Source organism: Eulemur rufifrons, chromosome 7 (assembly GCF_041146395.1).
Source record: "Eulemur rufifrons isolate Redbay chromosome 7, OSU_ERuf_1, whole genome shotgun sequence".
Lineage (NCBI taxonomy): Eukaryota > Metazoa > Chordata > Mammalia > Primates > Lemuridae > Eulemur > Eulemur rufifrons.
In genome coordinates this window covers 175804766-175821255 of record NC_090989.1, presented here as the reverse complement: position 1 = coordinate 175821255, position 16490 = coordinate 175804766, and the positions used below count along the sequence as shown (strand labels likewise).

Genomic DNA, 16490 nt, shown 5'->3' with positions numbered 1-16490 from the left:
TCTGCCCACGCTTGCTAACCTCCTCCCTGTGAATCCATTTCTCTCCTCTCAACTCTCCCCTCCCCTTTTCTCTGGGTTTACCCCTACCTGGATGTCTGCCTCATGTGGGGGAAGAAGAGAGGATGAGTAGGAGGTTGAACTTGACCCTGACCCTCTGTGGCCTCAGTTTCTCCTACGACATATGTAGGCTGGCTATTTCCAGGAGGCTTGGCAAGCCGCATAATGCCTGAGGGCTGGTCACTTTGGTGAAGTGGAAAGAGTGAGATGGAAATACACAGTCAGGACACCTGGATTCTAATCCTTGTCCAACCATTAACCAATTTTATTTGACCTTGGAAGGCAAGTTAAATTCCCGGGCCTCAGCTTTTTTCATCTGTCATTTAATATTCTTAGTTATGCCCACGTTTCTCAAAGTGCAAGAGCCGTGGTACCAAGATAGCATTAGGAACGCTAGATCACATATGGAGAACTGTGTTCCTTTCCAGTCACTTTCAACCCTTTTGGCTGTTCAAAAAACAAAAAACAAAAAACAAAAAAAAAAAAAGAGAAGAGAAAACAAAGATTCTTATTGATGTGTCTGTCATTAACCCTTCTCAACACTTGCCACTCTCCCTTTTTAAAAAGAATTCATTTTCATTTTTGTTTTGCCATTCTCTAACAAAGAATTCAGTGACTTTGTTTTCACTGTGTTTGTTTCTAATTTATGGAGGGAGATACCGATTTCCCATTTATAGTAGTAAAATAAAAATAAATAAAAAGCAGGCTGATTTAAATGGGGAAAATATTTACTACAATTACCATCATAACTGCAGTCCAATGATTATAGTATATTAATTATTCAGGAATTATTGTTTTACAGATACAGCAAAAATCTGGAAGGTGGTAACTGTTATTTAAGAAACATTGAATGAGGTGATTTTAGTTTCTGTTCAACTTTAAACTTACAAGAGCACTCAGATATCTCATTAAGTGGTAAACGTCCGCTCCAGTTTCTGTTCCCCCAAATGTCCATATATTCATTGACATAGTATTTGGCAAATGAAGTTCATGTTTAATGTATAGTTAATAGTATGTCACAGGGCACTAACATATTCTGATACCTTTGGGGAAATTTTGGCTGCAGTTAACTATAATTTGCTAATTTTGCATTTACATTAGTTTTTTTCCTGTTACTTAAAATATAATGAAATGGGAACAAGCACCTTTGCCTTGGCATAATTAAAAATAAAATTATGTCAGGAACATCTGTTTTAAAAAGGCATTTCTATTTGTTTTATCACCAAAAGGTGGCGTCCTACCCCCATGCCCTTTACTTAAAAACCCTTCTTGCTTTAATTTAACAAAAAGAAACTTCCAGTTGATTACTGATAAAGAAATTAAAATCTGCTCCCTACGAATGTAACGTGACAGTGTTGAAAATGAACAATATGTTAAGCTGCAGCTAAGTTTCCCTCTAATGTAAACCAAATGGACACGGAGTTCTTTAATAAGGCAGTACATTAGACAGTATCATACACAAAACTGAGTATAACATATCATGAGATTTACAACCAGGATTTCCTTTTGTCTGCAAAACTTGTTGCCAACCTAACTTTGGCCCCCACTTGCACGTGAATGTAGAATTTAAAGCAGTTAAAATGCAGAATAAGATCAGCAGCAATCTAAAGATCTTTTTAGTACGGCAATAATAATAATTTTTTAAAAAACACAGTTTAATCTATAAAACAAGATCAGAGAATGAATTTTTTTGTTGTTGTTTTACAGACTATGGATAGATTTGTCACATTTAAATAAATCACTATTCCCCTGAGTTATAATGCTACCACCAGGCATATACCTATAAACATGTTATATTTGGCATATTTTAGAAATTAACAACAATTTTTTTAGTAGACTGGCGACTTTGTAGATGTCCATTTAATTCCATGTGAATTCGGCATATGGAACTTCCAGTGATGTCAAAGGATTGTTGGCAGTATTAACTGAGTTAACACACAGCTTTCAGATCAGTGCCTAGGCCACAGTAAGCATTCAATAAATGTTAGATGTTATTATTGACAGCTGTAGACTGTGAGCTCCTCAAGGCCAGGAATTGTATTTATTTTTGCATCCCTCAATGCCACTATATAGTCTAGAACATAGTAGGTGTGTCATTAATGTCTTGACAAAGACAATATGAACCCTGGCCTCTAGGAAGCTAGGACATTCTACACAAGCTAAAATACATTTATGTAGAGTCTAGTCTAAAAGATTCGATGAATAGTCTTGCCTGGATAGCACGGAACCTTGTGCAGCATGCATGCAACATGAATTCTACCAGGCTGGAATTACCTTAGCAGTCTCCCTTTTTCTGGCTTTACTCTGTAGCATCAGCAAATGGCTTTGTTATTTTATTTTATTTTTTTTACTTGCGAAGCAGATATAATTTTAAAGTGGTAGTCTTATGCTACCCTTGAAATTGAGATTTAAATTCTTCGGTAAATGAATGTTTCACAATATATGTAAAGGGACGTTATCCAAAAGAATTTATAATAACCTTTTCAGGATATTTATTACCTACAACTGTGCTGGTCTCAAGACCAAAGGGACAGTAAGCCTCTCTCCTCCCCCCAAAGTGAAGTACTTTGTAGGAATCCACAGGGGTGGCCTTTAATATATTCTCATAAAGAACTGGCTGGGTACACTATCCAGCCAGTAGCTGGAAATGCTGGTTTGGGAGTTTGGCAGCTTCTGAAGTGACGGGTCTGAAAAAAATTAGTTCTGTTAACAACAACAAAAAGCCACAGAGGTAGTGTATCTTTCAAAGTCACATTTTGGAAACACAAAATCTGCTTCCTTGTCAATTTGTGTTGATGAAAGCGAAAGAAATACTAGTCTCTTTTGCTTTATATATGTATATCTGTATTTCAAAACATTTCAGTCTCCTAATTTACTCCTTCGAGTTCTAAATTCGACCAAACTTCAAAACAGCAAAAAGGAAAAAAAAAAAAAAATCTCACCTTGTCAAAGAATTGGACAAAGCTTTTCGCACGTGAGTGATCTGTGGGAGAGCAGGTAATTTGTGTTAAACAACTGAGTGACATGCTGGCCCCCGGGCGCTTTCCTTGGAGGAACCGTGGCAAGAACACAGTTCCTGATACAGCCACTTTCCCCCAAAGTGGCCCTAACTGCACATTCCTGCAGTGACTCTGACAAGGACGTGGGGAGAAGCTCGTCCCACAACGTGCTCTCTCCGATTCCCCGACACGGGGATAAAACCCCTCGCTGGCTGGCGGGGTTTCTGTTTCCTTGCAAACAGGGGTTTGTCCTTCTGCTGAACTTTCACCTCCCGAACTCGCCTTCTTTCATTGGACAAAGTGCAGAAAGAAAGAGGAGAGACCGAGGGAGGACGGGAGAGGAGAAAGGGGGTTGAAAACACCACTTCCCACCTCCCTCTCCTTCAACTGTCACTGATGGCAAAACACTTTCACTTTTAACTGGAGGAAACTCACATCCTTGCCTATCCTCTCCCCTCCTTTCTGTATTTTTAGCTCAGAAACCAAGCAAATAGCCGTCGCATTCCCATCTTGTCCCTAGTTGTTAACACGCTCCCTCTCATTTCTTCTCTGTGTCTGAATGGTCCCCCATCCCCATCTTCTGAGGAATCCCCCCTCCGCCCCCATGCCCCTTATTTTCCAGGTCTTTCCTGCCAGATCCCTCTCTTGCCAGGGACTGCTCTGGCGTTCCCTTCCTCTCTCTGGTCTGCGGGGCTCTGCCTCCCTCTCCTCTTCGCAATCCAGCCTGGACGCCCCTCACTCCCTCCTCCCTGGTCCCCCTCCCCCCAACCCACGCGCCCCCGCCCCCGCTTTGGCAATTGCGATTTTTTTTTTTTTCTGCGAGCCCTGTTGTTTACCCAGCAGGTGGATGTGACGTCAGGGACGCACAACAGCAAAAAATAACAACATCTCCCTCCGCGACGTGTTGGCCTCTCTCGCGCGCCTTATTTATTTATTTGTTCCGGGATGGGGGGGGGAGTGGGTGGCCGCCAGCGCCCCACTGGCCGGGAATGGGGGGCGCAGCTCGCTCTCTGGAGGCGCTGGGGGCCTTGCGGGGTGCGTGAGGCGGAGAGGGGACCCCGGCAGGCGTCTGCGGGCCGGGCCGGGGGGCGCCCCTGGCCCGGCGCTGTCCGCGCCTCTGCCGCCGCCGCCGCCGCCGCTGGCGCTGGCTGGGCTCCGGGAAGCTAGTCCGGAGCGGAGGAATCTATTGTTATTTATTGTGTGGCGGCTGCATGCTGTACTCGCGGCGGCCCGGCCCTCGCCCGGGAGTGCGTGTGTGCGCGCGTGTGTGCGCGAGTGTGTGTGCGCGAGTGAGTGTGTGCGCGGGGTGCGCGCGCGGGCGGGAGTGGGCGCGCGCGGGGAAAGGCCCGAAAACACCTTAGTTTGCACCGAGAGACCATTTGCAGCGGGTGAGTTTGTATTTTTCCATTTCTGCTCCACTTTTTCCCAAGCCGCCTCCTGCCTTGTTTCCGCCACTTTAAACAACAACAACAACCAGCACAAAAAAAAAAAAAAAAAAAGAAAGAAAGAAAGAAAAAAAAGAAAAAAAAAAACTACTTTCCACCTCCAGGCTCCACGTGCATCTCCCCCAGCCCTCCCCTCTCTTCCTCTCCCCCCTGGGTTGGGGCCCAGGCTCTGGGATGGGTGGGGGCTGCGGGCGGCGCGAGGGTGGAGGGAGCTCCGGCGGCGCCCGCACCCTTTGGGTTTATTTGCATAAGTCAAATGGGGGGGCGGTGGCGGCTTCGAGGAGGCGAAATTGCCTCTCCCAGGCCCTTTCACGCCTCTCTCTGCGCTCTCCACGATCGCCCGGGGGAGAGAAATCAATAAGCACAGGCCTCCTGTCGCAACTTTCGGTGCCCGGCGTTGGCGTCCGGTGGCCGCCGGGGCGCTGGGCGGGTGCGGGGCCCCGGGTCCGGGCCGCGGCGGGAGGGGGCGCACGCCGGGCGCCTTCTGGGCCCAAAGTTTGGACTTGAAGCAAACTTTTTCTCTTCCTCCTCCGCGGGTGTGTGCCCCCTCGGTGCCCTTGGGCTGCCCCGCAGGCCCCAGCGGACTGACTGGGGAAGCCTGGCCCTGGGCCCCGCACTGAGGAACTTCCCCGGTGCCACGCGCGCCTTGCCCCGAAGCCAGCGGCGGGGAAGCTCTCCCGCCACCCTCTCGGAGCCCGCAAAACTCAAACACACACCTGCGCACCCCCAGCCAGACACGCACCCCCACGCGCGCTCGGCCCCCGCTTCCCCGACACGCGCCCGCAACAGCCTTGGCCAGATCCGCGGGTGGGCGTGGGAGCAGGGTGCGCTGCGAGGAGTCGCCGCAGCGGAATCCCTCTCCCCCCACCATACACATTTTCTGGTTTTACCCCCGTCTTAAGGTTGGGGAACGGGGGAATTTGCCAAGCCCCGATCTGTCCTGCGACGCGCGGGTGTCCCCGCTTTCCTTCGGCCCTGTCCCGGCGGCCGATGGCTCTCCGTCCCTCGCTTGCGCGCAGGCTTCCTCCCGAGCTCCCCGCGCTCTATTCCTGTCCCGCAGAGACGACTCCTCGGAGCCAGCGAGCCGAGGCGGTGTGCGCTTCGGGTGGGGACCGCGGCGGTGGCGGCGGCGGCGGCGCGGGGAGCCGAGGAGTTTGCCAGTTGCCGCGGGGTCGCGGTCATTTGCTGCCTCCGCCTCCCCTCGCCCCCGCCTCCCGCCTCCCTCCTACACAGACAACGTCGCGCTCGGAAACTTAGATTCCTTCTCCGTTTTGGCCCTCGACGAGCCCCCCTCCCCACCTGTTGTGAGCTCCGCCTTGGTCCCGGGAGACAGGCGGTGACACACACGGGCGCCGGGGAGCTGCGCGCCCAGAAACAAAGTCGCATGCCCCCTTCCCAAGTGTTTGCTTCGAAATCGCTGCCTGCACCCCCCCATTCCCGCGCAGCTCCCGCCCCCTATGAGAATAAGGACTAAATAAACAGTTGTAACTCCAAACCTTGCGCCTGCGATCGTATCCCTATCCCACCCCCTTCCCCTTGTTCCTCCCCCCTCCTTTTTGTTGTTGCAACTTTGTAAGATCCTGGGGAAGGTGCTGAGACTTTGGCTCGGGCCGATTTCCCGATCTCGGGATCCTTGCAGGGATTCCCTGAGCCGCATCCTCTCTTCCCTCCACGCGCACTCGCGGGTCCTCCGAGACTGCTGCCCTCTGTGTCTTGGCCCTTCGGCCTACTCACCCGTCCCGTCCCCTTCAGTCCCCCCCAACCTGCACGGGGAACACTTGCTGAGGGTCGCCCCGGTTTCTTGTCGACCGCAGAACCCGAAAGTTTGCAAGAGGAAGAGAGTGCGCGGCAAGCGAGCGGGCAAGGGGCAGCGGCAGCGGCGCCGGGGACCATGGTGCTGCCGGCGCCTCCTCCGCGGGCGTGAAGGCGGCGCTCCCACTCCCTCCCCGGACTCCGCGGGTAAGTCGAGGCGGCCGGGGGCGCCGGGGCAAGAACGCGGGCGGGGGCGCGGGGGCAAGGGACACCCGAGAGCCCCGGGCTGCACCGGGGGCTCTCCGTCTGCAAAGAGCCAGCCTGGGCGGCGCGAGCATAGCGATAAGGCGCCGAAAGAGAGAGAGAGAGAGAGAGAGAGAGGAATGTGCCCATCCTCAAGCCGGTAGGTGCTTTGGAATACTGGACTTTTTTTCTCCTTTTTTCCCTCTTTCCTTCCTAAATCCGAAAATCCGGAGATCAAAGTTTAGCATGGAGCAAAGTGCTCCGATAAAATATGGTGACATCTCTCGCCCCCCTTCTCACCCCACTCCCCCCTTATAACTATTAATTATTTCCAAGTCATTGTGTCCAAATACCCTTGCTGGGCTGATTACAAAGTGTATTGATTTAGTCTGGGCTCATCGTACGCTTTCGTCTTAATTCATTTTCTTTTTGCTCGCCGAGAAGACCCAAAATGAAACTTATTTCTTCCTCTTCCCTACCTCCTCACCCTCAAGCCATCATCTGTGAGGCTTGGGCAGAATGATGAAATTAATATAAACATTTCATTTGATTGCATGTGAGCTTCTCCAGTCCACTTCTGAGGGGCTGAGGCTCTCATGTCTGGTCACAGGTATTTTCTAAGTTAGGATTTCCTTTTTTTCTTGCTGCTCTTTAAACAAGAATGCTGGAGGAGCATTCTGGATTCCCTTTGAAAGGCGTGTGTACATTCAAGCCCTCTGCACTTCACCATTGGTTGTCCGGAGACTTGAAGGTTTAGGACCTGCACAATAGCTGAGTTGAGAAAACCTCAAGGATTTTTAAGGAATTTTTCTACTACTGAAAATATATTGAAGAATGTCTGCACAATTTTTACATTCCATCTCCTCTTCCCCTACTCCGGTTTTTCTGCATGGAGAATCAATTTGGAAGGAGATGTCTTAACTAGAATTTGAAAAGAAATAGTAAAGACTTCAGGTGTTTTCTACCCAGGGGTAGCCTGCATAATGGAGACTGAGGAGTTTCTGCTGTTTTTCTGTTCCAGAGAGAGAGATGTACCAAATCTTTTTTAGAATTCCACTGGAGTTTTGATTCTCAAAGTGGAAATACCCATCTCTTTGAGTCCAGGAAAAGAAAACTGGGCTCACGGTTTCAGAAATTTGGAATGGCTTTTTTTTTCCTCTCTATTTGAAACGTCTCATAATTAAAGAGCATGAAAAATATAAAAAGGAACTCAACTAGTTACCATTCAAAAGGTGTCAGCTAAAATCTCACTGCAAAGGGGAAAAAAAGGTTTAACATCTTGCCACTGGCTACATCCCCCACCCCCCCTAGACTTTGGATTAGTCATTGTATGAGACAGAGAGAAAAAAAAATCACTTTTTTTTTTTTTGAAAAAGTAAAGTAAACAGCCTCCAACTGCTGAACCTTGACAACCCAAATTAAGGAAGCAGGAGAGATCAAACAGAACTGCTGCTGGGTTGTTGTCAGGAGCTGCTACACGGAGAACCTGGACTATTCCATCAAGCAGCAAGGCTATATGTTCACTTATGCAGAAATGGACCATTGCAAATGCTGATCTTTGTTGTGCAAGCGAAGGCTCACTTGGGAGGAAATACTCAGCCCCTCTCTGGGCAACATTTAAGTTCCTGATGGAAGCTGAGTTGCCAAACAAGTTATTTATTTTTTAAATGCATCCTTCCTTATGAGGAGAATGCACCCAAAAAGGTATTAAAAGAATATTAAGTCGTCCGGAGGCTGTCTTGCTACCCAGTACTGTGCAGTGGAATTCTTTTTACCAACATTAGACTCCTACACTAGAGTTAGATAACATTTTCTCACATCGAGTTTAGAAGATCTGCCTTGTCAGGAAAGCCAAGGTTTTGTATGTGAGGGTTTAAATCTGATGTGAAGCTAAAAAAAAAAAAAAAAAAAAAAAGAAAAAAAAAGAAAAAGAAAAAAAAAATCCCTGGTGATGAAGTTTTGTGTCAGCCCACTCTTGGAATTTAAAAAGGCGAGAGAGCAGACTCCAGATTAGACATAACCTCCTTTTTTAGATTGACATTCAACATGACCACGTTGCTACTTTTATTCAGGCTCTCTGTAACTTGTCCTTGCTTGTTGTCTAGGAAAATTTAACTGCTTTACATTTTTAAAGGGAGTAGTAACAGTAATTACTTTAGCATTTTGTTTTCACAGGTTTATCAAAGTGTAATGAAAGAAACATCAACTATTCAAATTAACTGTCTCAAATTAAGGGGTTTATATTGCTAGAGATGTCTCTAAGATTTTGTGTTTATATTTAAATCCTGGAGTATAAACTGTGTAACACTTTTTTTTTCTGCTATAAACTAGCCCCAAATTAAATGTCATTTTTAATTAAGTAGAGCAAAGTAGGAAGTAGGACAAGTAAACACATATAGCAGAATAAAAATACTTGTCATTTAAGGATTATGTCTTTAATTAACAAGTGTGGGTCACATAGTAAGCACTTTATATTTTTTTATAAGCCAGAGTTTCATAACCATGGTACACAACAATGTTTCAAAGTCTGTAGCTTTTATTGGATATATCTATTGTATAATTAAGCAATGTGAGTTAAACATACACATGCATGGTATTAGGCAATTTTCTGCAATATGTAATGTTTTTAAAAAATTATGAATATTTTCTAGTTTAAGTCATGTGTACTAACAATAGCAAAAGTTAACTGAGTTAATATTGAGCCTAGGCATGGTTTTCTGTTACTAAGTTTCTTTGCTTCCTTTGAGACTATACCCCTGGCCTTGTAAATTTGCATCTTAGGCTCTGTTGAAGGGTATGTCTGTTTTCAGCAGTTGTTTAAGTTAACAGAAGAATTGTGATATTTCCCAAATATATTTATATCACAGCACATCCAATGCCAAAATTAAGAAAGAGAAGGGAGAATATATAGCAGATGTGACAACTTCTTTTGAACCCAGCTTCCTCTTTGCAGCCAATCTTATTGTGCATATTTATTTGGTTTTCATGTTTAACTTAAGGCTCAAACTCAATTTTGAAACATCATCTTGTAAGATTCCGCATCACAAAAAAGTGTGTATTTAGACAAGGTTAGGTGTTACAGTACTGATCACATTTCAGTGTGAATCCAAGAGTATATATAGGGGATAGCAAGAGTTTTGTCTTTTAAAAATAATTTTAGGCACACATTAATAAAACCTAAATAGATTGCAGGCTGTCAGAAAAAAAATAAATTTTGTTTATGATTCAGTTACTTTAAGGTACTTACATTAAAGAAACTCATTTAACCCCTGACTGAAGAGCATTAAGTGGGGAGGGAAGCCCTCCAAAGAGCTCCCACTGCCCTTTGCTCTCCCGATAATCTTAAATTACTACAATTTAATTGCAACTTCAAGGCACTGAGTATGAGCCGTTTCTCTATAACTGAGAAAGGCTTTCCAGAACATGGCTAGATTTACACAGGTGGTATTTTTGTTCATAAAAAAAAAAAATTCAAGTTTTGCTAAGGGGTTTTTCCTTTCCTTCTTATCCTGTTAGATGGCACACTCCTTTTACAGATTTCAGTCATAGTAAATGTCATTTTTGCTAAGCCAGCAATATTGGCCTTTTTTTTTTTTTTTTTTACGTATATGTTTTAAACCTAGAATGTATTAAGCTCTCAAGCAGGTAGGGGTTTGTTTTCTAAAGAAAAAAACCTCAAGAAAGGCATCTGCTGAATAGACAGGTGAACTTTATACGTGAGCCAACATATACTTTTACTCTTTGGAGGGGATTTTTTTTTTTTTTTTTTTAAGTTGATGGTAGTCACCCACCAGGTGATCAAACACTGAGTTTGTGCGAGAAGCCAGCGAGCCAAGTAAGTTTCCACTTGGGCCCGTGTATTTTCTGAATGATCTTTCTTGTGATTTGTTACTCTAGTCCGCAGGCCAGTTTGCCATACATGTGCTTTCCAAGGAGCCATCTTAAACTGATTTTTAAACATATTTCTCTTCTGCGGTACTTGGATGAATTAAGGTTAAAGGTGCCAAAAGCTGAAACTAGCAGCAAGCCATAAGATGAGGCGAGTTGTTGAAACGAGCAAACCTGGCCAAATTGGGGTATCTTCTCCATGACGGTTTTTTTTTTTTTTTTTTCTGGGACGTTTATAGTTTATTTCCTTGGGCATGTGACCATGCGCTTAGTGGAAATTAAGCAGATTTGGCTTGTGTTGCCAACCTAAAAATAAATGTAAGAAATGTTTGATTTCAAGGAGTGCTTTGGTTTTGCATCCCATAGATAATGTTCTTGCAGTTAGGGCTGCACGGCTGGTATTTATTCTGTAAAGAGGAAGTACAGTAGGGGAAAGTGCATGGCAGTCGGGAAAGACAATTAGACAGCGTTCTTTGTTTCTCTAATAAATTATTCTTATTAATTACAGTCAGTTTGTGCTAAGGCATTTTTCAAGCCTTGTTTGGAAGTCAGCCTCCCATTCATGGGAAGGTTGTGCCAGAAGCTCTGTCCTTTTCTTCGCACTGTTGTTTTACCTAGTCGTGAAATCTATTGAGCAGATTGGCTTGCGGATGTCTCTGCAAGGCTTGTTTTTCTTTTTGCAATCCCCTGATGCCAGTGTTTAATATATGCCCTGCCTTGTGCACAACAGGTGTTTGTTCGGGAGTTATTTTATGGGACTTAAAGCGAAAAAAAAAAAAAAAAGTTTCCCACCTAGCCAGACACTGGAAGAACGAGCTGCCTAAAAGGAAGAACCTAGTACCTGAACAGGTGTAAGTGGGTTTTTCCTCATGAGCCTGTCTAAGCTGTTTTGTTTGAAAAGGGGGGAGAGGGTCTTGATTTAGTGCCATGAAATTTACAATTAAATTGTAATGATTTAAGATTATTGGGAGAGTACAAAGGAGGGTAGGAGCTTTTTGGTGGTTTGGTCTTGATGCTTAAGGCTGCTCACTGGTGGAGTTAAATTAGTTCCTTCAGTCTGAGTACTTAAAGTAACTAAATCGTAAACAAAATTTATATTAGATCCTGACAACTAATAATCTATTTAAATTACATTAAAGTATCTGGGCAAAAATTTAATTAAAGACAGAAGTACTGTCAAGCCCTGTAAATATCTTGACAGGTCTACTCAAATGGAACTGATATCACGAAATATTTACATATGTCTGGTGTGTTCGGGAACATCTCAGCAGTGCCTGTGCAAAGCTAATTGTACTTTCTTTCCAAATCACATTTTTAGTAAAATGGTGGTTTTTTTCCTTTAAAAAAGGGAATATGAATACATACTAAATTGTGTTCCAGTGTTCTATTTACTGTTTACTTCTCTGTACTCATCGTCATGTTGTGATGGGTTTATTTCCTCAAACTGCTGCTAATTCAGATAAACAGCTGAAATGGAGGCATTGTTGAATAGAAAGCTCATGTCATTCTGTTTGATTTCAACAGTTTGAAGATAATCAGAGGCTAGCGTGTTGTAGGACAATCCACTGAGGGGAAATGTATCTGAAGTTGGCAGTATTGGCCCCCTATTTATATTAAATAGAATAGATTTGCATAGATGGGACAAAGATTTTTGTCCTGTATTTTGTCTTTGGATATGTATTTATTTATTACTAGTGAGTCAGGTGGACATCCACATTTTGCCAGATTCTCAGATTTTAGCTAATTTTGTGATCTATTTTGTTCACATGGACACTGAATAATATTTCTAGCATCAAACTCAAAAATTGAATTTCCGAGGTGTCTTTTTCTCCTGCCCAGCTGTGAAATTGAGTCATAACGTGACTTTCTTTGCTCCAGGTTCCCTGCCTGTGAATTAGGGGTAATATTTTAAGGTATGTTCTTTGAACATACTGATTCAGTAATAAAGGGCTTTGTTATTTTATCTTTTAAGATATTCTTGGTGCTCTCAGGACAGTGACTGCAGCCTTTGCAGAGAAGGGTGTGGTATGAGTTCTGAGTTTCTCCTGCCCTAGTGCCTGTCCCCTGAGTTGGTGATACATGGCCAGTGGTGTGCTGGTGGCTTCCCCTCCTGGGGGCAGGTGAGCACAGAGATGGAGACGGATGCCTTCCTGAAGTGGAAAGTGGTTGCAGTTGGTCCTAATTCAGCCTGTTTTAAAATGAGGTTTCTTGCTCACCTGCATCCAGATCAGTGTGTGTGTGTGTGTGTGTGTGTGTGTGTATGTGTGTCAGGAGACGTTATTAAAATACAGATTCTTGAATCAGAATTTTTGCTGACTGACATGGGGATGTCTACTGATAAGAAACTTCCCCTGGTAATTCTGATGCACACTAAACAGAGACCCATGGATGAAGTGATTTATTCTGCTAGATATTCTAGAAATGGAATCTGTATACTCACTTGGATTTAACTGATTACTTTTTTTTGGCTTTACCTTGAGGCCCATCCTATGTTATTTTTAATGGATTTGGATTTTCATTACAAATGAGAACCAGTGGTTTTTAACCAAGCATGAGTATTGGAATCACAGTGGAGCTGTTGTGCCAAACACAGATGCAGTTGCGCTGCTCCTGGATATGCCATATTTGGGGTGTGGCTAGCATTTGCGTTTTGAAAAAGCACCCACATGACTCTGATGCTCACCAAAGTGGGAAAACTGGACTCCTCAATGATCAGAATTGGAGGAATGCCTACAACCCTTCTCAAGGGTTTAATGGAACTGCTTGGCCATTGTGAAACCTAAGGGAGGAATACGGGCTCCCTTTTCAGAGTGAAGCACAAAAAGAAACATTAGATACTTAGAGAAACAGAGGCAGAACAAGAGCCTCACAGTTCAATGAAGTGGTAGGAACAACTTGGAACATCGGTAGTTTTTCCCAAATATCAGCTATTTCCTTTCAAATTATGTCTTGCTTGCATCCATGTTTCCCAATGGACATTGTCATGTTGTAGCTACCAATTAGTGTCAAATAGCTTTCTGGGTTTTTTTTTTTTTTTTTTTTCTCTGAGTATTCCATCTTAATTTTAAAATCTCAACTGTTTGCTCATTAGATTAACCCTGCTAGCACAAGTATTTTGATTTCGCTGGGCATTTTGGGAAATTCTCTGTTGTTGCATGTGATGAGGCATGCACCAATATTGGTGGAAATAGCCTAGCCAAGGATGCCACACAAATAAAGCAAGCAGAACCCCAAGAAGAATGCATCCTGTGAAGATTATGAAATATAGGAAGATAAAATGCTAAGGAGGCTTGTTTAAATATTCAGGGCTTCAGCTAAAGATCTAACCAGTAAGATCAAAAGAGTTATTTAAATAAAAGTTCTACAGACATTTTTCATCTGTATTAGTAACGTGCCTTTTGAAGTTACCCAGTAATAAAGTGTCCAAAATGCCCTCACTTAATTTTTAATTTCCATTTTGACTTTGGGTGTGGCTTTATTTTAATAGCTGCCAAAGAGCTGGCAATTGTTTTTATGTTTAGAGCTTCACAGTTGCTTTGGCTCTAGGTTCAGGAGGCATTTGGGAGATTCCTGTAATACAAAGTTGTTTTATTTCTAGTCAGACCCCTGAAGTACTTTGGGGGGAAAAAAAAAAAAATCTCTAGTGGACCAAGTTCTAAAACTAGAGTGTCTCTACCCCACAATAAAAAATTTCTATAAAAGATTGAAGATGGAACTGATTGAAAAAATAGAAGGTGGAATGGTAGAGGGTGTATAGTATTACTCCTGTCACTGGTGATCTACAGCTTGATGTTAAATCAGTCCGCCTTGTTTGTTGAAAGGATGTTAATCATTTTATTAAGAAAGGTTAAGTAATTAACTGATATTTCATTAGGGAATCAATGACAGACCCTTTTTTAGTGATATATTATAGAAAGTTTCTAATAGAAAGTTTGCCCCGTTTAATTATTTGGAAGAAAGCTAGTTGAGCCTTGGGAGGGGGGTAGGGCATCTTCAGAGAACATCGCTCTCCGTGTGCAACTTTAAGTAATTTTGGGGAAAATAGTCTATTAAAATAGAAAATCGTTCAGTCTCGACTTTTCTTTTATGGGCTCCCTCAGGCATGTTGTTGCAGACCTGCTGCTGTTTTGCATGCCTTTTCTGGGTTTAAGAAGGGTTCAGCCGCTTCAGTGTGTTCCTCTTATTTTCTAAATAATGGCTCTTGTTGCAGTGTGATGCATGTTGACAGTAAACGCGCAGGTAACTTTGGTAAGCTTACAACAAATTCTTATGCTTGTAGGAGCAAGTCATCCTCTTGGCCGCTGATGGGGGTGCTTCTTCCTTTTGTCTCACTGTCCTTATGGCAACTGCAGCACAAGGTTTAAATAGTTCAGGATGGGGATGGGATGGGAGTTGGAGGGACTCTCTACCTGGCGAAAGTTCGCCTTTCTCTGCTACCTCTTTGTCCTGAAATCACACGCAAGGTATGCTTCTAGTTTATTCTTCCTTGTGTGTGTGTGTATTCGTATCAACTCAAAATGAAGAAGATACTTAAAGGGAGATCTCATTTCTGTGTTTGTTTTTGTTTTGTTTTGCTTAGGAAGCAGAGTGGTCACTTTTACTAAATATAGAGAGTATATCTGTGTTAGAGATGACTTTCCCATAGCAGAGTACCGAGGTTAAAGAATTCTTTAAATATAAGGTAACAGTAAGCACTTCTGAAAACAGGGGAAGTGGACTTGATATTGGGATGCAGGTTTCAGTATTTGTAAGCAGTGTTGAATAAAATGGGCTGCCTTGGCCTCAAGCACTTTGGTCTTTGAGTTGAGAACAAGGCTACTTTCCATTTTGAGGAAGGAGATCGGGCAGATATTTACAAAGCTATTTATCTTAAAACTGTGTGCTTATATTTTTCAGTTTTTATTGTGAAATATGTAAGACACAAAAAAGGAACAAAGGATGATTCAATGAGCACCAAGTACCTGTAGCCCAGCTCTAGAAAGAACGCATTGCTGATCCAGTTGAAGAAGCTTCTGGAATATCCCTCCTTCATGTTACCTCTGTCCTTCTCTCCTAGAGGTTACTTAACCACCATTCTTAGCTGGCTGGGTTTTGTCCCATGCAGTTCTTTATATTTCTAATACATATGTATGTATAGTAGTCCCCAAAATATAGGATTTTGTTTTGCATGTTCAGGGTTTACACTGATAGAATCCTACTATATATATTTAGTAACTTGATTTTTTTTTATTCCATAGAGTTAGTAAAATTTATCCATGTGGATACGTGTAGCTTTAGCTTATTCATTTTTCCATACAAACCTTTTGAAGGTTCTTTAATTCAAGTTCTTTAAAATTGAACCTAAAACGAGCAGCATTCTGCAGTACCATACATTGAAAATTTAGGGTTCATGTGAAACCTTCAGTCCTGACTTGAATCTCATAATTTGTTCATTTGTCAGTGTTTTGTTGTGGGGAGGGGAACAACTTTAAAAATCTCAACCATTTATCAGGGAATTTGATTTTTAAAAAATAATCTATCAAGTGGCTGATCTCTTACATTAAGGAAAAAAAAAAAAACAAAAAAAAAAACAGGCAAAGCATTCATTTGAAGGAGCCTAGCCATTTTCTCATTCTTATTTAAAGACTTGGCTTAGAACTTAACATTACATATGCAGGGTAGCGAGTTAAAAAGCGATGTTTAATTAACAGGCGCTTTATACTTCTGTATCCTTGTTATGATATAGCACCTTGTTCTTCAGTGTAGAAAGTGATTTCTGCATATTTTAAAGGACTGGCATCTTTATGGTAAGAAAGCCATATAAATAAAGATATACTTAGATGAAAATCGGAACATGTTTTTAAAATAGTGTGTGTCTACTTTCATCTCTGTTATCAAACTTGCTGCATAAGCCAGAGTTGATGCTCTGTGATTATGCTAATGACCAAGAGAATCGATGATGCGAGACGAGATGAAATCAGTGGTATAATCGGAGAAAGTTATCAGTTTTTTTGTCATTAAGTATTAGTGATAAATAATACACTGTTCATTTTGAGTAGATAGAACATATTTAATTCTGATGTACAGAGTTTCAATTTAGTCAGGCTCATTGCTGAGTAAAATGATA

At 42.9% G+C, this 16490-nt stretch overlaps 1 protein-coding gene across 2 annotated transcripts in view; it reads left to right on the top strand.

Moving 5' to 3' along the window:
- Positions 1-4271: 4271 nt before the first annotated feature.
- The window catches only part of FOXP1 (forkhead box P1), a 566277-nt gene continuing 554058 nt past the window's right edge, over positions 4272-16490 (top strand). For both annotated transcript variants that reach the window (XM_069476045.1, XM_069476044.1), the window contains exons 1-2: positions 4272-4444; positions 6316-6460. The gene's annotated coding sequence lies outside the window, so the exon portion shown is untranslated. The remainder of the gene's footprint in view (positions 4445-6315; positions 6461-16490) is intronic.